The sequence below is a fragment of the Rattus norvegicus genome, chromosome 12 (assembly GCF_021556685.1).
Source record: "Rattus norvegicus strain SHRSP/BbbUtx chromosome 12, alternate assembly SHRSP_T2T, whole genome shotgun sequence".
In the NCBI taxonomy this organism is placed as follows: domain Eukaryota; kingdom Metazoa; phylum Chordata; class Mammalia; order Rodentia; family Muridae; genus Rattus; species Rattus norvegicus.
The window spans coordinates 34,017,089-34,024,676 of NC_141545.1; the positions used below are offsets into that span (position 1 = coordinate 34,017,089).

Here is a 7,588-nt window from a genome sequence, read left to right on the forward strand (position 1 = left end):
ATTACCATTATCACCGAGAATTGTGTTGGGGAAGGAAGAGCTCACATTCGTTATCTTTTTTTTTCCGGAGCTGAGGACCGAACCCAGGGCCTTGCGCTTGTTAGGCAAGCGCTCTACCACTGAGCTAAATCCCCAACCCCTGGTCATCTTCTTAGGGTCTTCTTTTTCTCTTCCTTGTCCTCTTCGTCCTCCTCGTCCTCCTCGTTCTCCTCCTTGCCCTTCTTGTCCTCATCCTTGTCCTCCTCCTCTTCCTCCTCATCTTTCTCCTCCTCTTCCTCCTCCTCCTCATCTTCCTCCTTGCCATCTTCCCCGTCCTCTTCCTCCTCCTCCTTTCCTGTAAGCTTTGTACTTACTTGGGGTTTAGTGAAATTCTAAACAGCTTTAGGAGTCTTTACAATGATAATTACAAAGATAATTATTTACAAAGTAATTCTCTTTTGGTGAGTCTTATATACCTGTATGAAAATGAGCACACACGAGTTTTCATTCACCATTTTCCTAGCATGTATGCAGAGTAAAAACTATTCCTCCAAACATGTCCTTAGAGAAATGTGGGACCTGTAAGTCTTGACAGTTGACACTAGGGAATATATGGGTGAGTGTGGAGGTCAGAAAGCTGGGGAAATGGTAGTGTAATAACTGTCTGTAACAATAACCTCACTGTTAGCAGAGGCTTACTGCATAGAGCAGTCCAGAAAGTATCCCAGCTTATGGCGGTTATTGAGGAGCAATGTGTGTATATAAATTAATATATACCCTAACATGTATTTTTCAAAGAATATTCGGGAATCGGTTGACAGAGTGCCTTTCATGTTTTCATTAATACCTTCTGTGATTTAAAATATAGTATTGCACTAAACTTTTATTTAGACATTTTTATTAGAAAAAAAAGGTTCAAAAAATGAAGGGTCTGGAGCTGGAGAGATGGTCAGGTGGGTAAGAGCACTTGCTACTCAAGTCTGAGTACCAGAGTCTGGATCTCAGCCTGTCATATAACAAGTGGCCGTGGTCCTACACACCCCTGTAACTGCAGCATCACATGGGACTGGGATGGGGGCTCACTGAGAGCTTGCTGTCAGCCAGCTTAGACACAAATCATGAGCTTTGGTTTCAGGGAGAGACTCTGTCTCAAAACAAAATGGCAGAGATTTGTAGAGAAGGACCCCACTGCCCTCCTCTTCCCTCTGCACACACATAAACCACTCATACACACTCTCCTCACACAGAGTGAAACATTTATAAATGTGATTAATCCTGATTCTTTTGAAAGAGTCATAACTTTCTCAGTAACAAATGACTTTTCCTTGTGCCCCAAAGCACACATTTAATAAATATAGGAAGCCTCCCCCCTTTAAAAATAGGGTCTTATTCTGTAGATTAGGCTGCTCTGGAATTTTCTATGTAGCCCAGACTAGCCTTGAACTCATGACACTTCTCTTGCCTCAGCTTCCCAAGAGGCAATGTTATAGATGTGAGCCACCACACCCAGTTCGTCACTCTATTTTTCTAACCTAAATCCAAATAAGGACATGGAGAAAATTTAGTATATATATATATATATATATATATATATATATATATATATATATTATAATTTATACCTTCCTAGTTTTTACTAGGAAGATATTCAAGGAGGGTCCTATCCTAGGTAATTATAAAAGATATTTATATCAGAGAGAAATACTTGTTATTACAAGTGTATTCACAACTGTAGTGATGATTCGAATCCTGCAGACATAAGTATACTCTTTTTCCAGAGCAACCCAGCAAATATAGTCCATGTGGGAAGGACTTTGTTCAACACTCAGAGCTCACTGCCCAACCACATGTACATACATGTTCAAGAGAAGCCTCACAATTCTACAGAATGCAGCCAAGCTTTTAGGAATGATACAATTTCTAGTCAACAACAGAGGGCTCATAAAAGACAGACGCTTTACCAATGTCAGGAATGTGGCAAAGCCTTTAGTAAGCGTTCAACCCTTAGTCAACACCAGATAATTCATACAGGAGAGAACCGCTATGCATGTCAAGAATGTGGCAAAGCTTTTACTAATTGTTCAACCCTTACCCGACACCAGATAATTCATACTGTTAATAATAGTTCAATACTCACCAGCACCAGATATTTCACACAGGAAAGAATCCCTACAAATGTAAAATGTGTGACAAAGCCTTTAACTGTTCCTCATATTTTAACCAACACCAAAAACTTCATTCTGAAGAGACCCCATACAGAGGTAATGAATGTGGCAAACCCTTTAGTTGTGCCTCACAACTTAAGCAACACCAGAGAATTCATACTGGAGAGAAACCATGTGCACGTAAAGACTGTGGCACAGCCTTTAACCAGCACCTTAACCAGCATCAGAGGATGCATTCAGGAGAGAGACCCTAGAGGTGTAAGGAATGCAGTTGAGCCTTAAGTTCTTCACACCTTAGCTTCTTCACACCTTAGCCAACATCAAATAGGTCACACTGCTGAGAAGCCCTACAAGTGCAAGTCATGTGGCAAAGGCTATAATTGTTCTTCATACCTCCACCAGCATCAGAGAGTGCACACTGGAAATGTGTAGATGCCTCTACAGATGTAAAGAGTGTGGTGAGGTTTGTAACCGCCCCTCACACCTGAGTCAGCATCAGGATTCACACCGGAGAGAAACCCTACAAGGTGTGAAGACTGCGGCAAAGCCTTTCAGTGTTCTTCACACCTGCATTGGCACCAGGTCATCCACCTGAGAGTCAAACACTACCAATGTAACGAGCGTGACAAAGACATCTCGATGCTCTCGTGGCATCAGAGAATTCATACTGGAGAAAGACCCTGTGAATGCAAACAGTGTGGGAAAGCCTTTAACAATCGTTCAACTTTTACACATCATCAAAGGACTCACACATGAGGGAGACATGACATGGGTAACGAGTGTGGTAAAGGGAGCTGGATGGATGGCTCAGTCGTTAAGAACATGAACTGCTTTTGTGGAGGACATGAGTTCAGTTCTCAGCACTCATATTAGGTACCTGAGAACCATTTATAAATAACTCCAGCGCCCTCTTCTGGCCTCCAAGGGCACCTGTACTCATAGGCACATACCCATACACAAACACACGTATACATGTAATTTAGTTAGGGTTTTACTGCTGTGAACAGACACCATGACCAAGGCAAGTCTTATAAAAGACAACATTTAATTGGGGCTGGCTTACAGGTTCAGAGGTTCAGTCCATTTTCATCAAGGCGGGAGCAGGGCAGCATCCAGGCAGGCATGGTGCAGGAGGAGCTGAGAGTTCTACATCATCTGAAGTCAGCTGTTGGGAGACTGACTTCCAGGCAGCTAGGGTGAGGATCTTATAGGCCACACCCACAGGGACACACCTTCTCCAACAGGGCCACACCTCCTAATAGTGCTACTCCCTGGGCTGAGCATATACAAACCATCACATTATTGAACACCCAATTCACAATGAAATGGAGTTTAATAGATTGCACTGATCAAATCCAATTATTGTATGCGAGCCAATTCTCATTGGATAGAAACTTTATACATTAAAAATGTTAATTTTGTTTGTTTGGATGTTTTGTGCACATGGACACCACATGCATGCAGTGCTTTTGGACGGCAGAAGGGAGTTGTGAGATGCCATGTGGATGCTGGGAACCGAACCCAGGTCCTCTGCAAGGGCAGCCTGTGCTAACTGCTGAGCCACATGTCCAACTCCAGAAGATGTATATGTGTAATAACTCAGAAAAAGACCATTGCCCGGGATCCGCAGCTCAGGAGGGCCACCTATTCACTTCGGAAACTCTTTTACAAAACAAACGGCACATGAATGCTTTGACTCCTAGTTTAGTTTTTAATGCACATAGGGAATTAGTATAAGATAGAAATCCTACAAATACATAAAATATACCAGAGGCATCAGGCAGGCAGCTTATCTGTGAATGGATATAAGCACGACCAACCCCCATTTACTAACTCGATAGCCTGACACTGCTCACTGTCCAAGGCAGGACTCGCTGGTCCTTCCATCAGAAACATGGAACTGCTTCCTGGAAACTCATCTGTTTTCTCCACAGATCGCAAAGGTGGCTTTTGGAGTGTTGTGTAGATCTCACATGATGTTGGTTTTCGTAAACAGAGAAAGGCTTTCAACATGTTAGCACTGGCGTGTATTGAATGATATCTCATTTTGTCACAGAAATGGAGCCACCATACTCAGGAAGGCAGGTGGCAGATTTCGCTTAATAGGGTACTGGGAACTAGGACCCTATTAATTGATTTCCCTGTGCTGTCATATATTAAACAATTCATAGGAGACTATTTTGTATGAATAATTTTATTCACCTATTTTAATAATTATCCCAAAATTATGAGGGTTACAGGAATAGAATAACATGTTCTAAAGTTCTGGATCTCGAATCACTATAAAATTTTATCAGAACCCCCCCTCCCTCATATCACCTTTTCGGTTTTAAAAAAGCACACATAAATATTTGGCATTCATTTACATGGACTCAGATGTCCAACTATTACAGTCTAATGGTAAATTTGAGGAGAATTGCACATGGATCTGTTTGCATAATGACTGGGAAGATAATTATAGAATTCAGGATAGAATTCGCAGACTGAATTTTAAAGGAACTGGTAAATTACAGCCACCTAGAGTCTCACATATTATGAGTGGGAACCTCTCTTTGTTTTCACTGAACATATTTCTTCAAAATGACATAGATCTTGGTTTATAATTTCGTTATTAATTAGTTTTGATTTACCTGTTACTCATGGAAGACATATGTGACCTGCCTCATGAATTTTATAGCTTTGTTCATATATCCAGTTGCCAGATTTTTAAGAAGGTTTAATTAAATTTTGTATTAGAACTTGATTCTACAATGCCATTTATGTATAATACCATAGTGAGTGTACATAGAGAGATTTTTAAATTAGTACATTATATTCTTTATTTTTTTTCCAAGACACAATTTTACTGGGTAGCTCTTGCTGTCCTGGAACTTGTTCTGTGGAGCAAGCTGGTCTTGAACTCACAGAGCTCTGCCTGCCTCTGTGGATTTAAGTGCTGGGATTTAAGACATGCACCACCACACCAGGGATCATTTTTTTTTCTATTTCTCTTCTTTTTTTTGATTCAATAAAGTTTTATTTTCCCAAATGTACAGCTGATTGAACCTGTTCACGCATCTTCACCAGCAGCTGGGGCATCTCCTCCGTTTGTGTCAATTCCTTGGGCTCTGTGCTTTGAAAGCAGCTTCATAAGTCCTTTCCTGAGTAGCTCCTGAAGGGCTGCCCTGGTCACGGAACCTCAGATCTCCAGTCTCCTGGAGACCACAGCTGGAGTCATAATGGGAACATCCTACAGAGTTTGCCGGATGTAGCTTTGTCAAACAGGACCAGATTGTTCGGCTTGTCCTGAACTTTGCCTTTGGACCACTTCTTCTCTTTGGCCTTGCCACCAGATTTGTTTACTGGGTGTTTGACTTTTTTGGCCGACTTTCCAGCATCTTTCTTCTTCTTGTCATCTTTGGGTGGCATGGCGAAGCTCAGAGAGTAGTGAGGACTACTGTAGCCTCACTAAGATGTTGTCGTCGTCGTCGTCGTCATCGTCGTCGTCGTCATCGTCGTCGTCGTCGTCGTCATTCTCTCTCTCCCTCTCCCTCCCTTCCTCCCTCCTTTTCCCTCTCCCCTCTTCCCCCTGCCTTCCTCTCTCTCTCTCTCTCTCTCTCTCTCTCTCTCTCTCTCTCTCAAGAATTATTTATTTTATTTATATAAGTACACTGTTGCTGCCTGCACACACACCAGAAGAGGGCATCAGATGGAGGAGGAAGGTGGATCTCTGTGAGTTCAAGACTAGCCTGGTCTACATAGTGAATTTTTTTTTTTTTTGGTTCTTTTTTTCGGAGCTGGGGACCGAACCCAGGGCCTTGCGCTTCCTAGGTAAGCGCTCTACCACTGAGCTAAATCCCCAGCCCCTATAGTGAATTTTTTATCTTCCAGGGATACACAGTGAGATCCTGTCTCAAATAAAATAAAATATTAAAAAATGCTGTTTGGATGGCTGACGAGTTTTATGGAAATGTGTTAAATGAAGTTTTGCTTAGCATTAGGACAGAATTTCCAGTGGTTTCTGAAAGGTCCTGTCTTGCCTACTTTTCTCATTCCTGTCAAAAAATACCCTCCCCCAAGCAATATACAGAAGGGTGGGTTAATTTTGGCTCAGTTTGAAGATCTAGTCCAGGGGCTGGGGATTTAGCTCAGTGGTAGAGTACTTACCTAGGAAGCGCAAGGCCCTGGGTTCGGTCCCCAGCTCCGAAAAAAAGAACCAAAAAAAAAAAAAAAAAAAAAAAAAAAAAAAAAAAAAAAAAGATCTGTAGGGCGCCCTCCTGTGGTAAACAAGGGTACTGCGCATGGGCAGGCTTTGCACCTGGCATCAGTTGGCCGGTAATATGCTAATGAGGGAGCAGTACCATGCTAATGAGTTGATTCATGCTCCGCCAATCCCTGAAGGACAATTAGCATAGCCTCAGCCTGCTGTCTATATGAGGCTAGTGCTCTTGCTGCTTGGTTCCCCGTATCAGCAATGAAGGTGTCCTGCAATAAAGGCTGTTGACAAGGATCCAACGGTGTTGCGTCTTCCTTGCTGGGCGAGGTGGGCGCAACAAAGATCTAGTCCACCAGTGCTGGGAACTGGCTACAGAAACACGAGGAGGCCGGCCATACCAGACCCACGGTCAGCAGCAGAGAAGTTCACTCTGACATTTAACTACTACTCTCCTTTATCCTTTGTTATCCAGAGTGGGCCCTGGCCTGGGGTGGGGGTACCATGAACTTTCAGGGTACATCCTTCCTCCTCAGTTCAGCCATTCTGAATAAAATAGGTGTATAAACTAGACATAAAAACCAGAACTTCTAGGAAGCGCAAGGCCCTGGGTTCGGTCCCCAGCTCCGAAAAAAAGAACCAAAAAAAAAAAAAAAAAAACAAAAACAAAAACCAGAACTTTATTAATATCAAATCATCATTTTAAAGTAATCTTCCGCATTATTTGTTATTAGCAAATGTTAAGAAACTCCAAAGTCATTACCTTAGTTGCTTTTTTCTATTGCCGTGATAATATACCATGACCAGGGACATAGGCCTTTGGTTCCAGAGGCTTAGAGTCCTTGATAGTGAAGCAAGGTAGGAAGAGGCAGATATGACAGAGGAACAGCTGAGAGCTCACAAACTGAACCACAAAGAGGAAACAGAGAGCACAGTAGGAATGGCTCAAAGTCCATTCCCAGTGACACGCTTTTTTTTTTTTCAGCGAGGCCACACCCCCTAATCCTTTGGAAACAGTTCCACCATCTGGGGACCAATATTCACATATGTAATCCTATGGGAGCCACGATTATTCAACCCACCACATTCCACTCTCTAGATTCCATAGACTCCTGACCACATCATAATGCAAAAATGCATGCAGTCTAACTTCAAAAGCCCCCGTAGTCTTTCAGTCTCGACGCCATTTAAAAGTTCAAAGTCCAAAATCTCTGAGATGCAACGCAATCTCTTTACTGTAACCCCCCTATAA

General features: G+C 42.5%; 1 pseudogene; it reads right to left on the minus strand.

Moving 5' to 3' along the window:
• Positions 1-5,147: 5,147 nt before the first annotated feature.
• On the minus strand, positions 5,148-5,552 carry LOC108352440 (40S ribosomal protein S25 pseudogene; annotated as a pseudogene).
• Between the last annotated feature and the right edge of the window lie 2,036 nt (positions 5,553-7,588).